Consider the following 23,177-nt stretch of genomic DNA (forward strand, 5'->3'; position numbering starts at 1 on the left):
GTCCCGTCATCTCTATCTATATGGATGCCGGCTAGGGAAAAGTTCCGAGCGGATATAACATCGAACTCGGTCATATGGGCAACGTCTCCCCTAGTGACATCAATGTGCAACGAGGACATATAGGCTATCAGAATGTGACCAAATGGTATATGGACACGACCGTCAGTCGCAAATCCAGCTGAATAGATGATGGTGGAGAAGATATGTAGGCTGATGTCAATGTCTAACCTATAAATCAGGGCATAAAGTAAGAACGAATGGAATGGGCGCATCACAGCGATGTCCCGAGTAGTCAGTGGTAAAATGCAAAGGACTACAACCCTATAAAGAGCGTAGTCCTGGACTCGAAGTTCTACTGACCTAAACTGTGTCACCGTGGGATCTCTCTCTCCCCCGAAAAAATACGAATAAATCGTATCGAGAGTAATATGTGAGTAGGGATCTTCGAACGGTAGATCCCTCGGAGGATAGCACAAAAAGGAGCAAGTAGATGGACGCAACTCTAAAAACTCTCGGATAGTCGTAGGGGAAAATACGATATCAGTGCCTGCTGCCCTAGTGGTATAGGTGAGATCGTCTATTTTTACTAGGTTATTGCAAAATTCGGCACACAGATTTATGTTTATTGGACTGGTACATTCGACAAGGTTCCTTAAGTTATAGTGGCCTATAACGTCTAAAGCAGAGGGACATGACCTTAGAAAGAACGATCTATTTATGCAGGTAGTCCTAATGGTCTTATAAATGGTGGACTCAAACTTAATCCTAAGTTCGTCTGTGGGAAACCTAGGGTCTGTACTAGCATTGGAGGGTCCAGCACCAGTATTTGTTCGTTTCCTACTGTATATAAATAAAAGAATATTCTAAGAAGAAAACAAATTGAGAAGACAAATTCTAATAAGATGTTAGAGAGGGCAAGTATTTTATTTACCGAGGAGCCATCGTAAAATATAGATTTGACGACCTCGGTTGAATCGCAACAGCGTCTTCACCGCAAGAAAATTTTGATTTAGAGTACTTTCGCACTGAGGTTCAAAGTGAACCTTGGCAAAAGTGAGAATTGGTGGGGCAAAGGTTGGGGGCGCCTGCTGCCCCTTATTTATAGGGGACTCCGGGCGCCCGGGGTTGCTAGGGCGGGGCGCCCGGATCCCCTTCCGGGCGCCCCGGAGGGGAATACCAGGGGCGCCCGGCCCTGGTTTTTGATTTTTTTTTTTTTTTTTTTTTTGGAAATTAGGTTTGGAGTTAAGTTTAAAGGTTGAAATTAAGTTTAAAAATAAAATTTTTGAAACTAAAATTTAGTTTTAGAATTAAAATTGTGAAAATAATTTTTAAGTTTAAAATTAAAATTTTGAAATTAATTTTTAAGTTAAAATTAAAAATTTTGAAATTAATTTTTAAGTTAAAATTAATTTTTAAAATTAAAAATTTTGAAATTAATTTTTAAGTTTAAAATTGAAATTTTGAAATTAATTTTTAAGTTAAAATAAAAAATTTGAAATTAATTTTCAAGTTTAAAATTAAAATTTTGAAATTAATTTTTTAAATTTAAAATTTTGAAATTAAGATTAAAAATTTAATTTTTAAGTTTAAAATAAAAATTTTGAAATTAATTTTTTAAGTTAAAAATTAAAATTTTGAAATTAATTTTTAAGTTAAAATTAAAAATTTTGAAATTAATTTTTAAGTTTAAAAATTTTGATATTAATTTTTAAGTTTCAAATTAAAATTTTGAAAATAATTTTTTAAGTTTCAAATTTAAAAATTTTGAAATTAATTTTTAAGTTTAAAATTAAAATTTTGAAATTAATTTTTAAGTTAAAAATTAAAATTTTGAAATTAATTTTTAAGTTAAGATTAAAAATTTTGAAATTAATTTTTAAGTTAAAATTAAAAATTTGAAATTAATTTTTAAGTTAAAATTAAAAATTTGAGATTAATTTTTAAGTTAAAAATTATAATTTTCAAATTAATTTTTAAGTTAAAATTAAAAATTTTGAAATTAATTTTTAAGTTTCAAATTAAAATTTTGAAATTAATTTTTAAAAAAAATTTTGAAATTAAAATTTAAACCTTATTCATCTCACCCGATTTATATTATCAATCAGGGAATCTTATGATTTTGTGAGATGAAATTGGTTTGATTACAGACTTTTGGTTTAACTTGTGTTAGATTCAGACTTAGCTTTGGTTTCCACAAATAGGCATTCTTCGGATAAACTTCTAAGCTTGGTGAGTCACAAGGACATTATTAGAAGTAACCAACCTTTCGAGGTTTTCCGAATAGTCCTATCCACGGAACTTAGTACTAAATCTTGGTCTAACTGTTTAGGATTCGTTTAAGGGTAGCTTCGGTCAGTTCCACTTGGCCAAATGCACCAGATCGAAGCCATATCTTTCTAGACATGCGATGCCCAAGCTTCCCTAACGTACTATCATCCAAAAATTTCACCAGGACCATGATTCAAGTTAAACTTGGTCTCTTTTTAACTAATCCTAATTACCCTGCCGGGTTAGTTAGTTTTGGAGGTGCCAGCTATTCTGGAGCCTCCCCCTGAATTATTGGCCATTAATTTAGATTTTGGTTTTAGGCTTGTGTCGATTCTTTTTATAGTTATAGTTAACTTGGTGATAATTTTGTTGTTTTTTAAACTGTTTAGATTTTGAATTTGATTTATGTTTGTATTTTGGATTTTGGTTTGGTTTATTTAATTTTATATAATGTATTTTTTCTTTAGGTATATAATATTGATTAAGTCCTACTTGCGTGGTCAAACACGCTTTCGGAACCCAAGCTAGATTGGTTGACTTGTATTGGGTTATTAATGATTTGAAGGTTTTATTTGAATTCGACTTATATCCTAGTCCGGTTTTATTATAACATGCTTTTTGATTATTTAGGATTAAGTCTAAATTTTTTGATCTTGTTGTGAATTTTTCTAACATCTCTTTTAAATTGTTTATTTCATTTTTTAATGATAAATTCTCTTCCTCAAGTGTTAGATCTTGAGTTGGATTCGAATTCTTTGATTGTTCCTTGAGGTTTTGATTTTCCTCAAGAAGTGATTTGTTTTCATTTTCTAATTTAGTTAATTTACTATTTAAATAGGAAATAATTCTAAAAATTTTTTTGTTTAAATTAAAGTATACCTCATTCGGGCCTTCGGAAATGAGTACGGACTCGTGGCTTGTTTCGGGTTCAGACCCGTCTTCATCTTCCGACTCGTTATCTATTTCAGCTGTGCGAGGTGGCTCTGATGTTTCTGCTCTTCTTCCTCCGATTCGTCCGAGGAGTCGTCCCATGTTGCTTTGAGTGCCTTCTTTTTGGTTGGTTTTGGTTTGTCGAACTTTAGTTTTGGACATTCGTTCTTGTAATGTCCCTTTTTGTTGCAGCCGTAGCAAGTCACGTTCTTTTGTTCTGAGGGAGAGCTGATCTTTTGAAGATCCTTTTTGCTGAAGCTCCTCTTTCTCCTGGTGAACATTTTTCTTACCAAGTTCACCAGGTGTTCTTCGTCTTCAGAATCTTGATCGGAGTCTTCTTCAAGTTCAGGCTTGCTTTTCTTTTCTTTGGAGGAACCTGCAAATAGTGCTATACCTTTCTCGGCTCCAGCATTAGTTTGTTCGTGTAATTCTAATTCACAAAATAGCTCGTCTAATTTTAAGTTAGAAAGATTCTTAGAAATTTTGTAGGCATCCACTATTGATGCCCACAAACTATTACGTGGAAAAGCGTTTAAAGCGTACCTTATTAAATCTCTGTTCTCCATTTGGTGGCCTATTGCATGAAGCCCGTTGAGGATGTCCTTGATCCTCGCGTGTAGTTGATTCGCTGTTTCTCCTTCCTGCATTTTTATATTAAAAATTTTATTTAGAAGCAGGTCTCGTTTTGTTACCTTAGCGTCGCTCGTTCCCTCGTGCAGTTCGATCAGCTTGTCCCATAGCTCTTTAGCGTTTTTGTGTGGACCGACTCTGTTCAGTTCTTCTCTTGTCAATCCGCACTGTAGAGTGTTGATCGCTTTATTTTCTGTTGACGCTTTTTTCTTGAGATCTGCTGTCCAGTCTTCAGGATCCACTAGATTCCCGGCGTTGTCCACTGGAATTTTGTAAGGTTTCGTAATGCTCATCCACTGATCGAAGTCTGTTTTGAGGTAGACCTCCATGCGCTTCTTCCAGTAAGGGAAGTCATCCCCGTTGAAGAGTGGAGGTCGCACTGTGCTGAATCCTTCTTGTTGGGACATTCTGTGCACAGGTAAATAACCAAAAAAAAAATCCCAAGACTTGGTCTTGGATTAGTAGTGCGGGAAGAGAAAAAATAGAAAAAAATCTAGATTCGTGTTGCACTAATTTAAATTGATTAGTGAAATATTAAGTTAACGAAACACCAGTTTTAAAATTAATTATAAAAAAAACAAAAACAATTCACCCCCTGTCTGATTGGTGGTTGCACCAAATCAGAGCGGATCTTGGCTCTGATACCACTTGTAGGACCGTTAGATTCGATAGAGGGGGGGTGAATATCGATTCGAAAATACAGAGTATAAGCGCAGTGGAAAAAGTAAAATAGACACTATGGTTTTACTTCGTTCGGAGCCTGTGACGACTCCTACTCGAAGGTCCGTACTCCTTGAGTACTTTCGTTGGGCAATTCACTAGCAATTCGGATAATTACAATTTAAGTACAAAAAGATGCTAATGAAAACTGAAAACAAATACCAACAAAAGGGAAAAGAACGGAGCGTAGTGTCGGAGCTTTGTTAACGTCGCACTGAACGTTGAGCAGCAAGACCAGCAGTAGAAGAGTTCTCAGTTTGATTGATTCTGAAGCTCCTGTCTGGGGCTTCTTTTATATGCTGTTCCAGGCGCCTGGATCCCTTCCGGGCGCCTAGAATGTGACGTAGCTGCACAAACCATGATGCTCCACGTGGCGACGACTCGGCTGGATAGAATTCGCCTTCCGGGCGCCCGGACCACCTTGTTCCAGAAAACTCCCTTTTCCTGCAAAACAAAGTTAGTCCGAGGCAAATGTATATCCTGTAAAACAGATTTTCAGCACAGTTAAGGTTCAACAGATAATTAAAAAGAGTATGACTTAGATTCCGTCTTTCCGAAACCGGAATCTAGTCACGATCTCGACTTAGATATCCGAAATGGATCTAAGCCGGATCGACGCCTAATGTTCCCTTCCCGGGAACGCGTCCTCACAGTCACTCCCTTCCAGTGACTTACCTTGCTTACCTGCCAGACGTCCGGTCAGCCCGTCGACCCATCTGGACTTCTCGCCAAGCGTCCGGTCAGCCCGTCGACCCACTTGGACTTCTCGCCAGCTATCCGGTCAGCCCGTCGACCTAGCTGGACTTCTCGCCAAGCGTCCGGTCAGCCCGTCGACCCGCTTGGACTTCTCGCCAGCTATCCGGTCAGCCCGTCGACCTAGCTGGACTTCGTGCCAGACATCCGGTCAGCCCGTCGACCTGTCTGGACTTTTCCTGCACACTTGATCAAAGTGTCAGACAACAACATAACTAACTTAACCTATTTGTCATTCATCAAAACCTGGGTTAGACCGTTAGTGCTACCCGCACCAACAGTATAATCTACTAGAAACCCACAATAATCATAACTGGACAAGTATACACCCACTACGTGCAATTTAAACCGTCTATCAAGAACTCCTACAACACATAATAATCATATGAACACACCTCATAGATATGCAAAAATCAACATACTTAATCCAATCAACCTGGCACTCCCTATGTTACCTTCCAAGTTATCCAACTAGGTACATACATTCAAAAATTAAAGTACCCTATGGAATAAGATACATCGATCTTCTATAAACTATCCAAGCTGACAATGGTATATGACTAAATCAGTCCTTTCCACGTCAGTACCAAACATGTACTCAAAGGTGCTCTAGATACATAACTAAGCACAAATAACCTAAAGGTTCGAACCTCTAAAAATAGAGTATGGAAATCCTCTACTGATCAACCAACAAAACTAAATCATTCATCTACTAACTAATCAAGAATACCTTAATCTTCCACAAGCAACTAAGGTATATCAAACCACGACTACCCAACTCGACAAACGTAAATCAGTCTTCTACTGACCGATCTAACAAGAGTAAATCAATATTCACTAATGAAAATTAACTAAGATAAGATGGTATACTACATTATCAAATAACTAAATCAGTTCATGGGTCAATTTAACACTAATTACATCAACTTAAACTAGAAAATGTCAACCCACATAATATCATATATATAAATGTGTACGACCCAAAAGAAAAAGTCATAATTCAAGAACATCAAGACACTCTCATTTTTATCCTCAAAAATATCAGCCTACATAATATCAGATGAATAAATCTCTACTCCCTATGAGAGCAAATTAGCATTCAAAACATCAAATCATTATTTATCCACATAGTCCAATATCAGAGGAAGCAAATATCAATCTTATCATCCTGTTAACTAACCACAACTAACCAGATTTATTAAAATCTCATAGGCACACTCAACTGTAAACTCTGTAGCATCCGATTTATAATCTAATCACCAACTATAATCATCAAACCTGTGAATATCATACATGACACTCACTATGTCACCATCAACGACAACCCAAATAATAGATCATCAAAATAGTTATCCACTAATAGATCATCAAAACAAATATCTAGTAATAGATCATCAGACAACCACATAACATTTACTCTCATAAATCATTAGAAATCAACATATCACAATATCTTATCTCACAATATCCCTCAACCTCAAACCATTCTCAATAATGATCAAACATGATAACTCCCCATATGACCAATTTTCATCGTATTGGGTACCCTAATATCCAAAAGATATGAGTATAAAAACTCTACTGGCTAAGTCAACAGGAATATGTAGGTATCATCCATTACCCAACTAACAATAGCTGAGGCTGGTACGTGCCTCCATCTTCTACTAGTAGTAACAGAAGCTAAAACTACTAATGGTATGATATGAAAAATCACCAGAGACTATAATCCTTGATCTCTATTAAGGTCAACCATGCTCAATGGCTAACCTATCACATGTAATATGTGTTACAACAACCAGACAAGTATTAAATAAAGAATGCTAATACATGTCATAAACTATAAAATTAAACATCATACCTAATTGCTGTCTGGAGATGTTCCGTTGCTGTCCATTCCCCAAATTGACCTCAGAATTTCGAACATGAAAATCACTGGAAATCCATATAAAATCCGAAACGGAAGTCCAAACACATACGTAATGGAAAATCCGTGCAACAAAAATAACTACCCAGTTTGACTCGCAAACTTGGGCTAGCACAATATATCCAGAATACTAAATGCAGGTATCACACCCTGCTCTGATACCAATAAATTGGTATCAGATAAATCTCAAAAATCCAACACACGGAAACCAATCAAGTATCGCCAAACTTGGCGCTCTGATACTAAATAAATTGGTATCAGGTTATCCCAAATATCCAAAATACGAAAACAAATATCGTAAAACTTAAGCTCTGATACCAAATAAATTGTCACACCCCGGAGGAGTCCTTGTCCGAAGAAATTTCGGCAGCATCTCCCCTGTACGGCGGACAATCTGAAACTTTTTACATATCCATATACCTAAGCCACATGCAGTTGGAATAACAACGATAATAAAATACAACACACAGGCATTCCACGCAGTTTAATAAGAAATAAACAAATCAGTAATACCATGACTCGAAAACAACCCTACTCAACTACACTCGTAAAGCTCAAATCCGATTTTTCCTACTCCACTACACTCATAAAACACAAATCTGACGAACTCACCTCTTCTGCCGTCCAGGCAGGCATGTAGTAAAACATATCCAAATCATACCAAAATCCATCAACGATAAGAATCCATACAAGATCCATAAGTAAAACATTAAAGACCAAGACATAGTCTGATAGAGATAACTAAAATAACAACACGTGATCAGCAGAGGACTAGCACTACGTGCAATGGGGACTAGCGACTGGAATTGCTCCGGATAGACTCAACCTGAAAATATCAACGGAGGAGGGTGTGAGTCCAACACTCAGCAGGTACAACTGATATGCATAATAAAGTAATAACAGGCAACACTAATCATGCATACAGTCTCCTGAATACGAGAAGAATAAATGCAACTGAAACAAAATCAGGAGAAAACTGTACTAACCAGGACCAAGGTATAAAGGTAACAGGGTCGTCAAACCGAGGGTGTCATAATCTTGTATGCATGTCAATCATATGCATCCATATAAATGCAGCAAGTAAATGCAGCAAACACAAACAATAAATGCATCATGCATATGATGCCAATGACAAGGTCACCCCTGACGCCAGTCAGCCATCTCACACACAATGGTGAGTCCGAGTGGGTAGAGCTGTGACAACCCTGCACTCTAACATCACTGCCCCTGATGAGTAACCGAGTGGACGGGATGCCGTCGGAGTACACACATACTCCTACCCCAAATCATAAATGGGGGAGCGCAATGCTCTCACCTCCCGGTACACGATGACGGGGGTGGAATCTCTGTCGGCTACCATGCTGAGTCACACTACCCATGAGCGGACCAACGGAGCCAAACAAAGTCCAACTGCCTGCCGGCTACAACGCTGCTACACTAAACCAACGGAGCCAAACAGAGCAGAACTGTTTGCCGGCTACCACGCTGAGTCACCAGACCAACGGAGCCAAACAGCAGAACTGCCACACACCTGTCTGATATACCACTAAGCCATGAGTGGTGGTGTGTACAGATACATGTAACTGGCGATGTGCTCAACAATAAGGGAGCAGACAATCGCACAGCATGCAATCATGCAAGATGATGCATGACACTAAACATGACAATATCACGAATGGCATAGCATGATCTATACATAAATAAAAGGTGTACCACAAGTCAAGGTATCAGATGGAAGGTACACAAACAGATAGGGTATCAAATAAACCCTAGGTCATGAACATAATGTATCATATGGTTGTGTCACTACCTATAAAGTAGGTATGATCAGGTAAATAATAACATGCAGTGCATAACGAGTACACAAGCAAACATGTAATAGATCATGTAGTGACCAATCGAAACAAATGGAAAACACAATCATGCTATATGTTAAACACATTATTATGCATATCAAAAGACATAAGTCAAAGTACCCACCTCCAATGAGAGGATCGTATCCGAATAAATCCTCATCGAGACACCGTCTCGAATCAAAGTCCTGTAATACATTATATACAGATTTAGCTAATTACATATAAATCCTCACTAGCATTATCCTTAACCTTTCCTAGCTCCAAATCTGTGTACGCTACCAGAAATGAAACAATTCCTCTATTCCTTACCTCAACAAGATACACCTTGCTATCTCTCAGTTGAAGAAAGCGCTAAAGGTGTTGCTGGTGGTTTCTTGCTTGTTTATAGCCGGAGCTCGATCACTACCGAAATGGTAGCCAAACCCATGAGATATCGCTGTCCAACATGAATAGGCATGAACTTAGCGATTTAACACTACATGTCCTAGATTGGAGGCTAGGGTGCACAAATTACCTTAAGTGTGGTAGCAAGTTATTTGCTGCTAGAACAATGGCTGAAGGTAGGGCACAATTTCAATGAATCACGAAGAAGTTGCTGCGAAAAAGAAAAACCACAATGATTAGCCCCTCAATTCAGCACAAACATCACAATGGTATAAAAATCCCCAATTATGCCTTACCTGAATCAGAGCCCTCGTTTCCTCTCTGCCTGCAGCATGGCAGCACTCAAGGAAAAGAGTGGCACCGGTAGTGATGAACTAGGGCACAGTGTTGGCACAAGGGAGATCGGAGAGGGGCTGCAAACCTGAGATCTCCACAATGAGAGGCGATGGCAGAGGAGAGGAAGCTTCTGTGTGCTTCGATGCCACGATAAGGAAACTAGGGCACAACGGCGATCGGGCAATGCTCGGGAAGGAAGAGAAGAGGCCGACGCGAGGACTGAGGAGCGACACTCGACGATGCTAAGGCACAGGCGAAGGCGGCCGGTGCTGGGGAATCGGTGCAGGCAGTGGCGTCGGGGCTGGCTAGGGCACGCGGTGGCCAGCGCTAGGGCTGTGGAGTCGGCGTCGCTGCTGTGGAGAAGGAGAGAAAGGAATCGGGAGAGGAAGTCGGTGCGAGGGAGGTTTAGGGCATGATCCTTGGCGATGAGATGAAGAGAAGGAGAGACTTCCCTTGGCCACGGCTTGTACTCAAGGGAGATGGAAACCGCCTGCCTTCTTGCGGTTAGGGCAGATCGGCTGCGAGGGGGAGAAGGCGCGGGGAAGAAGACTCGGGCAAAAAAAATGGCGTTCCGCTGAGGAGAAAGGAAAAAATGAAAATAAAAGAAAAAAGAGAATAAGAAAGGAAAAGAAAAATAACTTTTCCTCGCTTAAATGGGGTAGCCTAAACATGCTTTCCCCAGGCCCCGTTTTTATCCCCATTAACTCGTCCGTACGAGCTCCGAAAAAGTCCCAAAAAATTTCCAAAACTTTCGGAAAATTCCCTTATTAATATTCGCCTATTTCCGGTATTTTACAGACTACAAATAAAATGTCAGGTCGGCTGGCAGTTAGATAAAGTAAACTCCCTATCATGCTTCTGTAATACTTTAAGTCAACAGGTACACCATTTTCATTATTATCAAGGGTAAGGTTACTTGCCATTGGTGTCTTAAGCCCTTTACTGTTTTCCATACCAAATTTTTAAGAAGTTATTTTGTGTACTTAGTTTGATGTACATAATTACCATCCTTAGTTTGTTTAATTTGGAAACCTAAGAAATAATTTAATTCACCAACCAAACTCATTTCAAATTCATTTTCCATTAAGGCCACAAATTCTTTTAAAAATTTTGAATTGGTTGAACCAAATACAATATCGTCTACATAAACTTGAGCTATGAAAATGTCTGAATTAAAGGTTTTAATAAAAAGTGTAGGATCAATTTGGCCTTCTTTAAAACCCTTTGATTTTAGAAAACTAGACAGTCTTTCATACCAAGTCCTAGGTGCTTGTTTTAATCCATATAAAGCTTTTTTTAGTTTAAAGACATAAGTTGGATTTTCTAGATCTTCAAAATCGGGTGGTTGACTGACGTAGACTTCTTCCTTAATAAGGCCATTTAGAAAAGCGGATTTAACATCCATTTGGTACAATTTGAACCCTTTAAATGCGGCATAGGCTAGCAACATTCTAATTGATTCAAGTCTAGCTACTGGGCATAAGTCTCGTCATAATCTAGTCCTTCGACTTGACTGAACCCTTTTGCTACTAGACAAGCTTTATTTCGTAGAATTTCACCTTGATCATCTATTTTATTCCTAAAGACCCATTTGGTGTCTATAATTGTTTTTCCTTTTGGTGGAGGTACTAAATCCCAAACCTGGTTCCTTTCAAATTGATTTAACTCTTCTTACATTGTAATTATCTAGTCAGGGTCTACTAACGCATCACTTATGGTTTTGGGTTCAATTTTAGATATTAATGCTATTTGACTTAGATTTCTAAAGGCAGATCTTGTTTGAACCCTTAATTCAGGATTACCTATGATTTGATTGTCACGCCCCAGAGGAGTCCCCGTCCAAAGAAATTTTGGCAACATCTCCCCTGTACAGCGGACAATCTGAAACTTCTACATAACCCATATACCTCAGCCATAGGCGGCTGGAATAATAACAGTAAATAAAACCAATCACCACGCAGTTTATATAAGTATTCAGCCTATGGCTGTCACAACCACGCAGTTAATAAAATAAACAACATAGTAATACTCTGACTCGAAATCAACCCTACTCAACTACACTCGTAAAGCCCAAATCCGATTTTCTTACCTCATCTGCCGTCCAGGCAGACATGTAGTAGTATAAAATCGAAAACAAATCCATCAACGAGACAAATTATTTAATATCTAAGTATTCAACATCCAAATCCAAATATAGTCAAGTGAGAATCAAAACAATACAAACGATAGCAAATAGCTGGAGGTCTGCAGGGATCTAGCACTACGTGCTGTGGGGACTAGCGACTGGAACTCCCTCCTGACAGCATCAACCTGAAAATATCAACAATGGAGGCGGGGTGAGTCCAACACTCAGCAGGTATAATTGATATGCAAAGTAAAGAAATAACACCTAGCACTAATCATGCGTACAGTCTCCTGATAAAAATAAAGGTAAATGCAAACCGAAGAAGACAGGAGAGAATCTATACTAACCAGGACCCGGAATAAGGACAAACAGTCCGAAAGGTATAGAAGACCTGTATGCATGTCAAACATAGGTATCCAAATAATATGCACCATATAAATGCAGCAAACACAATCACAAACAATAAATGCATCATGCATATGATGCCAATGTCATGGTCACCCCTGACGCCAGTCAGCCAACTCACAACAAAAGTGGGACCAAGTGGGTAGGGCTGTGACAACCGTGCACTCAGCAACACTACTCCTGATGAGTGATCGAGTGGACGGGATGCTGTCGGAGTACATACATACTCCTACCCCAAATCATAAATGGGGGAGCGCAATGCTCTCATCTCCCGGTACGCTATGACGGGGAGGAATCTCTAACGTGCTACACGCTGCGTCACACTACCCCTGAGCGGATCAACGGAGCACCGGAAGAGTCAAATTAACGTGCTACCACGCTGTGTCACGCTACCCATGAGCGTCACAACGGAGCACCGAACAGTGATGAAAACTGGCAAAGTGCTCGACAATAATGGAGCAATCTATCGCACAGCATGCGATCATGCAAATGGTGCATGTCACTAAGCATGGTAATATACTAAACCAACCTCTGGACATATAACAATGGGCACCATAGTGAATAAATCATATCAAGATATACTGATCAATAAGGTATCAAACCTAGGTCCTGAACATGTGAAACATGGTTATATCACTACCCATGAGCATGATAGATCAGGTACAAAATCAATACGAGATGCAAACAAACAATCAATCAAACAGGTAACATGTATTGGGCAGTGATTAACCGAAACAAATAGGAAACACAATTAATGCAACATATTATTTTCATTACTAAGCATATCAAAGACAATAAGTCAAAAGTACCCGCCTCCAATAGGAAATGTCAAATCTGGTCCGAACACGACGTCGAGATACTCGTCTCGCGTCAAGGTCCTGTGATACCAACAGAGATATATTTTATTTAGATAAAATTCCAATGAATTGCTAAATAAAATTCCCAACACAACTTAGGACAAAACCCTAAGTCATAATCATTAACCTACTTAATTAAACACATATAATTTAGTTACTCAACCTGTATCAAATAACTAAATCAAACTCTTAATTCAATTAGGAAAAAAAAACCCTAATTATCGATTAACCTTAATTAATCATCAATTAACTTGTCCACATCAAAACCTAAATCCATAAACATTAAACAAGAACCTTACCTTTCACTGCTCTCTAGGTTCTGTCTGTATCGCCAACACCTGCAATTATTCCAACCAACATAAGGATTCTAGTGAAGTTAAAATGATCAGACAACAAGAGATTAAATCGAAGTTTTACCCTGACTCTGGGCAGTGAAGAGGAAGAGATCGTGGACTCCTCTTGTGTGAGATCTGCAAATTCTTCCCGACTCCACAGAAAAGGGAAGGTTGGCCTAATCCCTTAAGCGATGCTCCTTCTCCTTACGATGACAGCACTGATCAACAGCGACAGTAAACTGGACGATGGTCTTGCTGTGGCAAGGGAAACTAGGGCACTGTGCGGCCTCTCCAATCACCTTCAGTCTAATTGCGGCTAGAATGTCGCACCACCAGTCCTCCACGCTACGACCTCTCTGTGCAAAAGGGGCAGCCGACGCTAGGGCTCGCCCGTGTGTTGCTGTGGTGGCGTCGGCTAAGGGCAAAAATGATGGAGGAAGAGGAAAGAAGGGTCGGCGCTAGGGCAGAGGCGACAGCGGCCACAGCGGCACTGGGTCGAACCGGTGATCGGCACAGAGGAGACGGCCGGCGGTATCACGAACCCAGGGAGGAGGAAGCAGGGTTGCGGCGTCAGGCGGCGGCGCGATGAAGAAGATGATGAGGAGAAGAATCGGGCGGAGGCAACTAGAGAAAGTGAGGAGAAGAAATGGGAAGTGATCGGGCGCGAGGGGAAGAAAAGAAGAAGGGAAGAGGCGCCGGTTAGGGCACGGGTCGCGACGAGGTGTCGGGCACGCGAGGAGGAAGAAGTCGGCACGCGGGTTCAGCATCGGAGAAAACCGGAGAAAAAGAAGAAAAAAAAGAAAAAGAAAAGGAAAAGGAAAAATTAAAACTTTTCCTCATTAAAACAGGGTAGCCTAAACAGGCTTTTCCGGACCCCGTTTTCATCCCCGTTAACTCGTCCATACGAGCTCCGAAAAATTCCCGAAAAATTTCTAAAAATTCCGGAAAATTCCCTTATTAATATTCGCCTATTTCCGGTATTTTACATTCTCCTCCACTAATAAAAATTTGGTCCCAAAATTTTGTTTCAACCATCAGCAAGTACTAACAACAGATATAAAGTATAAATGCTGAACGGTAAACAAATCACATACCTCAAGTGAAAAGATGGGGATATCGAGCTCGGATAGTATCCTCGAGCTCCCAAGTAGCCTCCTCGTCCGAATGATGCTACCATCCTACTTTAACCAGCCGGATAGTCTTGTTCCGCAACTGACGCTCTTTCCGGTCGAGAATCCGTACCGGAACCTCCTCATATGTAATGTCAAGCTGAAGGGAACTGAGATTATCTATCAACACATGTATCGGATCGGGTACGTATCTCCTCTGCATAGATACGTGGAATACGGCGTGAACGCCTGCCAAGGACGGCGATAGTGCCAACCAGTAAGCTACAGCTCCAATCCTTTCCGAGATCTGGAAAAGTCCAATGTATCACGGAGCTGGCTTACCTCTGAGGTCAAATCTCGTCACCCATTTCGTGGGTAAAACTCGCAGAAATACATGGTCGCAAATGGAGAACTCTAAGAGTCTCCGACTCGGGTCAGCATAACTCTTCTGGCAGTCTTATGCCTTTGACATCCTTTGTCTAATAGTACGGACCAACTTTGCCTCATGCTAGGCTCTATGAGGTCCCAACAACTGGGCCTTCCCAACCTCATCCAGAGGGTGGGTGTCCGACAAGGCCTACCATACAACGCCTCAAACGGTGTCATCAGGATAGGCGAATGTAAACCGTTGTTGTAGGCAAACTCTACCAATAGCAGATGGTCCTTCCAACTGCCTCAAAAATCCAATACACACGATCTCAACAAGTCCTCTAGAGTCAAAATAGTCCGCTTTGACTATCCATCTGTCTGAGGATGGACAGCTGTACCGAAACAGAGCTGCGTGCCCAAGGCCTGCTGCAGACTCTGCCAGAACAAGACGTGAACCGTGGATCTCTATCCGAGATGATACTCAACGGAACACCATGTAGTCTGATAATCTCCCGGCAAAACAGATCTACCAATCGATCCAGGAAATCAGTCTTCCGGATCGCTAACGAGTACGCGGATTTGGTTAATCAATCAAAAATTACCCAAATCGCGTCATGGCCTCGTCGTGTCCTCGGCAAACCTACCACAAAGTCCATAGTAATGTGATCCCACTTACATTCAGGAATAGGAATCCGCTAAGTAATCCAGCAGGTCTCTGGTGCTCTGCCTTTACCTGCTGACAGACAAGACATCTAGTTACAAATTCCGCGATGTCCTTCTTCATATCGTTCCACCAGTAGGAACGTCTCAAGTCTCGATACATACGGGTCCCGCCTGAATGGATCGCAAATCGAGAGCGATGAGCCTCCTGAAGTAGCTCCCGTAAGATCGGATGAGACTGAAGCACGCAAAATCTGCCTCGGTAGTGTATAACACCCTCCTCATCTCGGGTGAACTCGGTCTGCTGCCCGGAAGCTATCTGGCTATAAATAAACTGCAAATACTGATCAGCAGCCTATGGCTCTCGTATCCTTGTCCTGATCAACGACTGAGCAAACATGGTAACCAGAGCACCCTGCTCTGTCTGTCCTTACGCCTCAAGACCCAAATCAGAGAAATCTTAAATCAAGTCTGTGTCCACAACTCGGTGGCAAGCTAAAGTTCCTCCGGACTTTCTGCTAAGCGCATCTACAACCACATTAGCTCTCCCCGGGTGATAGCTAATGGTACAATCAAAATCCTTCAGGAACTCCATCCATCTCCTCTGTCGGAGATTAAGCTCCTTCTGAGAAAAAATGTATTTGAGACTCTTATGATCAGTGAGAATCTCAAATGTAACGCCATATAAATAATATCGCCAAATCTTCATGGCAAAAAAAAATAATGACGACTTGCTCCAGATCATGCACAGGGTAGTTCTTCTCATGTTCCTTCAATCGACGAGAAGCATATAAGACTACCATATCGTGCTGCATCAGAACAGCGCTCAACCCTGAATAGATGCGTCGGTGTAGAGGACATATCCGTCCTCTCCAAAAGGTAAAACCAAAATCGGAGCCGACACTAGTCTCCGCTTCAGCTCCTAGAAGCTGGTCTTGTCATCCTTAGTCCAAGTGAACTTCACACCTTTCCAGGTCAGGCGTGTCAGTGACATAGCTATCCGAGAGAAACCCTCAACGTATCTCCGGAAATATCGAGCCAAACAAAGGAAGTTGCGAGCCTCTTCTATAGACTCCGTCTACTCCCAACGGTAACAACCTCGTCCTCTTGTGGAACCACGGTATACTCCTATTGGTGACCGTGTGTCTCAAACATCTCACAGAAGACAAACAAAATACGCACTACTGATCTTCACATCTAGACGTTTCCATCGAAACAACTCTAGAACTATGCAAAGATGATGTGCGTGATACACCTCAAATCAGGAATAAAACACCACGTCATCAATAACGATAACGAATACTGATCCAATATCCTAAGGATACCCAAATCATCTAGCCCATGAAAACATCTAAGGCTCCGCAAGCCCTAATGGTAAAACCAATACACATAATGTCCGTATCACAGACATTCCCAATCCATAAGATCCTCGACAATAAGTCTGAAATATGATCACCAACGATATAAATCATCTAAGCATAAATCCTCCAGTGTGAGAGCAACGCTCCATCACAGAAAATACCACATATGTGGGAGCAACGCTCTACCACAAGAAATCCTCAATATGTAGGAGTAACACTCTACTACAATAATCCATAACATGTATCTGCAATTAATATGGGAGCAATGCTCCGCTACAAGCAATCTGAAATATGTATATGTGGGAACTCCGCTCTACCACAAACGATCCATAAGTGTCCAAGGCACCTAACTATCTAACTAGAGGCTGCACGAGATCACTCAACCACATATCACTGTAGGCAGCCAAAGGTATAATCAACCTAGTAAATAAATCAAATCCATAGTCAACTCTATCATCATCCTAGTGGGTTGGTCACCCACTAATAGGAGAATTAGTTGACAGGGTTATACAATCAATAACATAATGTAGACTCTCAGCATTCTACATTCAACATAGGTAGAATCATCATGATGCTACCCACTATACATCTGTCACAGATGCATATACAACATATGTATGATCTACATAATCCTCCAATTAGTAACACCAAACATACTCACAACATAGGTATAAATCATCGTGATACCTCCAACAAATCATAATCGACACAAGTATACTTTCAAAACAATCATATAATGAACAAGATACCTCAAATATTACACCCAACACATCTGCACATATCACAACTCAGATTAGATCAATAAGATACATCCAATAAAACACTCAAACATATGTGCACATTCCACAACATAGTTTTTAATTGACAAATACCTCCAATAAACAATCAGACATGTATGTCTAACCACTCGGGTATAATCTACTAGAAACTCACAATAATCATATGTATATAGGTATACGACCCAAAAGATAAAGTCAGAATTCAAGAACATCAAGACACTCTCATTTTTTTTTATCCTCAAAAATATCAGCCCACATAATATCAGATGAATAAGTCTCTACTCCCCATGAGAACAAATTAATATTCCAAACATCAAATCATTATTTATCCACATAGTCCAATATCAGAGGAAGCAAATATCAATTTTATCATCCTGTTAACTAATCACAACTAACCAGATTTATTAAAATTCATCGGCACACTCAACCGTAAACTCTCTAGCACCCGATCTATATCTGATCACCAACTATAATCATCAAATCTGTGAATATCATATATGACACTCACTATGTCACCATCAACGTCCACCAAATAATAGAACATCAAAATATTTGACACTAATAGATCATCAAAACAAATATCCTGTAATAGATCATTAGACAACCACATAACATTTACTCTCATAAATCATTAAAAATCAACATATCACAATATCTGATCTCATAATATCCATCAACCTCAAACCTTTCTCAACAATGATCAAACATGATAACTCCCCAATAATCAATTTTCATCGTATCGGATACCCTAATATCCAAAATATACGAGTATAAAAACTCTACTGGCTAAGTCCACAGGAATATGTAGGTATCATCCATTACCCAGCTAACAATAGCAGAGGCTGATATGTGCCTCCATCTCATAATAGTTGTAACAGAAGCTGAAACTACTGATGGTATGATATATAAAATCACCAGAGACTATAATCCTTGATCTCTATTAGAGTCGAGCAAGATCAGTGGCTAACCCATCACATGTAATATGGGCTACAGCAATCAGACAAGTACTAAAGATAAAGTGCTAATACATGTCATAACTATCATAAAATAAACATCATACCTATATGCCGTCTGGAGATATTCCGTCGCTGTCAAGTCCCCAACTTTTGACCTCAAAATTCCGAACGAGAATATCGCCGGAAATCCAAATAAATCCGAAACAGAAATCTATAACATAACCATATCGAAAATCCGAAAATGCCCAGTTTGTCACGCAAACCCGGCTAACCCGAATATCCAGAATACCAACAACCGGTATCCGATAAATCTCCAGAACACCAATAGCAGGTATCATAACCCGCTCTGATACCAAATAAATTGGTATCAGATAAATCCCGGAAATTCAAAATACAAAAATCCAACAAGTCTCGCCAAACTTGGCGCTCTGATACCAAGTAAATAAATAGGTATCAGGTTATCCCAAACATCCAAAATACGAAAACAAAAGATCGTAAAACTGTGCTCTGATACCACTAAATTGTCACGCCCCAGAGGAGTCCCCATCCGAAGAAATTTCGACAACATCTCCCCTGTACAGCGGACAATCTGAAACTTCTACATAACCCATATACCTCAGCCACAGGCGGCTGGAATAATAACAGTAAATAAAACCAATCACCACGCAGTTTATATAAGTATTCAGCCTCTGGCTGTCACAACCACGCAGTTAATAAAATAAACAACATAGTAATACTCTGACTCGAAATCAACCCTACTCAACTACACTCGTAAAGCCCAAATCCGATTTTCTTACCTCTTCTGCCGTCCAGGCAAACATGTAGTAGTATAAAATCGAAAACAAATCCATCAACGAGACAAATTATTTAATATCTAAGTATTCAACATCCAAATCCAAATATAGTCAAGTGAGAATCAAAACAATACAAACGATAGCAAATAGCTGGAGGTCTGCAGGGATCTAGCACTATGTGCTGTGGGGACTAGCGACTGGAACTCCCTCCTGACAGCATCAACCTGAAAATATCAACAATGGAGGCGGGGTGAGTCCAACACTCAGCAGGTACAATTGATATGCAAAGTAAAGAAATAACACCTAGCACTAATCATGCGTACAGTCTCCTGATAAAAATAAAGGTAAATGCAAACCGAAGAAGACAGGAGAGAATCTGTACTAACCAGGACCCGGTATAAGGACAAACAGTCCGAAAGGTATAGAAGACCTGTATGCATGTCAAACATAGGTATCCAAACAATATGTAGTATATAAATGCAGCAAACACAATCACAAATAATAAATGCATCATGCATATGATGCCAATGTCATGGTCACCCCTGACGCCAGTCAGCCAACTCACAACAAAAGTGGGACCAAGTGGGTAGGGTTGTGACAACCGTGCACTCAGCAACACTACTCCTGATGAGTGATCGAGTGGACGGGATGCTGTCGGAGTACATACATACGCCTACCCCAAATCATAAATGGGGGAGCGCAATGCTCTCATCTCCCGGTACGCTATGACGGGGAGGAATCTCTAACGTGCTACACGCTGCGTCACACTACCCCTGAGCGGATCAACGGAGCACCGGAAGAGTCAAACTGACGTGCTACCACGCTGTGTCACGCTACCCATGAGCGTCACAACGGAGCACCGAACAGTGATGAAAACTAGCAAAGTGCTCGACAATAATGGAGCAATCTATCGCACAGCATGCGATCATGCAAATGGTGCATGTCACTAAGCATGGTAATATACTAAACCAACCTCTGGACATATAACAATGGGCACCATAGTGAATAAATCATATCAAGATATACTGATCAATAAGGTATCAAACCTAGGTCCTGAACATGTGAAACATGGTTATATCACTACCCATGAGCATGAAAGATCAGGTACAAAATCAATACGAGATGCAAACAAACAATTAATCAAACAGGTAACATGTATTGGGCAGTGATTAACCGAAACAAATAGGAAACACAATTAATGCAACATATTATTTTCATTACTAAGCATATCAAAGACAATAAGTCAAAAGTACCCGTCTCCAATAGGAAATGTCAAATCTGGTCCGAACACGACGTCGAGATACTCGTCTCGCGTCAAGGTCCTGTGATACCAACAGAGATTTATTTTATTTAGCTAAAATTCCAATGAATTGCTAAATAAAATTCCCAACACAACTTAGGACAAAACCCTAAGTCATAATCATTAACCTACCTAATTAAACACATATAATTTAGTTACTCAACCTATATCAAATAACTAAATCAAACTCTTAATTCAATTAGGAAAAAAAAACCCTAATTATTGATTAACCTTAATTAATCATCAATTAACTTGTCCACATCAAAACCTAAATCCATAAACATTAAACAAGAACCTTACCTTTCACTGCTCTCTAGGTTCTGTCTGTATCGCCAACACCTGCAATTATTCCAACCAACATAAGGATTCTAGTGAAGTTAAAATGATCAGACAACAAGAGATTAAATCGAAGTTTTACCCTGACTCTGGGCAGTGAAGAGGAAGAGATCGTGGACTCCTCTTGTGTGAGATCTGCAAATTCTTCCCGACTCCACAGAAAAGGGAAGGTTGGCCTAATCCCTTAAGCGATGCTCCTTCTCCTTACGATGACAGCACTGATCAACAGCGACAGTAAACTGGACGATGGTCTTGCTTTGGCAAGGGAAACTAGAGCACTGTGCGGCCTCTCCAATCACCTTCAGTCTAATTGCGGCTAGAATGTCGCACCACCAGTCCTCCACGCTACGACCTCTCTGTGCAAAAGGGGCAGCCGGCGCTAGGGCTCGCCCGTGTGTTGCTGTGGTGGCGTCGGCTAAGGGCAAAAATGATGGAGGAAGAGGAAAGAAGGGTCGGCGACAGCGGCGACAGCGGCACTGGGTCGAACTGGTGACCGGCACAGAGGAGACGGCCGGCGGTATCACGAACCCAGGGAGGAGAAAGTAGGGTTGCGGCGTCAGGCGGCGACGCGATGAAGAAGATGATGAGGAGAAGAATCGGGCGGAGGCAACTAGAGAAAGTGAGGAGAAGAAATGGGAAGTGATCGGGCGCGAGGGGAAGAAAAGAAGAAGGGAAGAGGCGCCGGTTAGGGCACGGGTCGCGACGAGGTGTCGGGCACGCGAGGAGGAAGAAGTCGGCACGCGGGTTCAGCATCGGAGAAAACCGGAGAAAAAGAAGAAAAAAAAGAAAAAGAAAAGGAAAAGGAAAAATTAAAACTTTTCCTCATTAAAACAGGGTAGCCTAAACAGGCTTTTCCGGACCCCGTTTTCATCCCCGTTAACTCGTCCATACGAGCTCCGAAAAATTCCCGAAAAATTTCTAAAAATTCCAGAAAATTCCCTTATTAATATTTGCCTATTTCTGGTATTTTACATTGATTAACTGGATGATTAAGATTAGATTTTAATATTCTTTGATTAGAAATTTCAGGTTGTTTGTTTTTTGTTAATTCATCTTCTTCTTCTTGATTAACTGGATGACTAGAATTTAGACCATGTTCATTGATTGAAATATGATCATTTTCATTAAAGGTTACATTGGTGGTTTCCTCAATTTTCAAAGTAGATTTATTGTAAACTCTATAGGCTCTACTTGTAGATGAGTACCTAAGAAAAATTCCTTGGTTAGTTTTTGAAGTAAATTTGCCTAAGTGATCTTTAAGATTTAAGATGTGAACATTACAACCAAAAACTTTGGAATATTTTATGTTAGGAATTTTATTAAAGTAAATTTCATAAGATGTTTTATTTTGGTCTTTGTTAATTATAATTCGATTTTGGAAATAACAAGCTGTATTAACAGCTTCAGCCCAAAAATATTTTGGTATATTATATTCATTTAACATTGTGCGAGCAGCTTCTTGTAAGGTTCTATTCTTACATTCTACTAAACCATTTTGTTGTGGAGTTTTAGGGCATGAAAACTCATGGTGATATCCATTCTCTAAACAAAAAGTATTAAAGTTTTGATTTTTGAATTCACCTCCATTATCACTTCTTATTTTCTTAATTTTAATGTCTTTTTCATTTTCTACTTGTTTACAGAAATGTTTAAATGCTTCAAAAGTGTTGCTTTTATTTGATAAGAATTTTACCCAGGTAAATTTAGAGTAGTCATCAATGATTACTAAGCAATAAAGATTTCCATTTAAAGATTTTATTTCATGAGAATCAAATAAATCAAAATGTATTAGTTCAAGTATTCTATTTGTTCTATTTTGATTTGTAGGTTTATGAGTTGATTTAATTTGTTTTCCTTGTTGACAAGAATTACAAAATTTATTTATAGGATTTCCTAGTTTTGGCAAACCTTTTACTAAACCATTTTTCTTAAGTTTAATAAATTTCTAAGGTGGGTATGAGCTAATCTCCTATTCCATAGCCAAGTTTCA

The 23,177-nt window shown here is 39.8% G+C and overlaps 2 long non-coding RNA genes across 2 annotated transcripts; both read right to left on the bottom strand.

The window, feature by feature from the left end:
- Nucleotides 1-13,153: 13,153 nt before the first annotated feature.
- LOC122032276 lies at nt 13,154-14,289 on the bottom strand. The gene is made up of 3 exons (XR_006126017.1): nt 13,606-14,289; nt 13,488-13,526; nt 13,154-13,209 (listed from the first exon to the last, which is right to left on the bottom strand). It is a non-coding gene; the product is annotated as an uncharacterized LOC122032276 (long non-coding RNA).
- A 6,394-nt stretch (nt 14,290-20,683) lies between these two features.
- Nucleotides 20,684-21,639, bottom strand: LOC122032529. Its single transcript, XR_006126123.1, has 3 exons — nt 21,270-21,639; nt 21,152-21,190; nt 20,684-20,873 (listed from the first exon to the last, which is right to left on the bottom strand). It is a non-coding gene; the product is annotated as an uncharacterized LOC122032529 (long non-coding RNA).
- Between the last annotated feature and the right edge of the window lie 1,538 nt (nt 21,640-23,177).

Source organism: Zingiber officinale, chromosome 11A (genome assembly GCF_018446385.1).
Source record: "Zingiber officinale cultivar Zhangliang chromosome 11A, Zo_v1.1, whole genome shotgun sequence".
Lineage (NCBI taxonomy): Eukaryota > Viridiplantae > Streptophyta > Magnoliopsida > Zingiberales > Zingiberaceae > Zingiber > Zingiber officinale.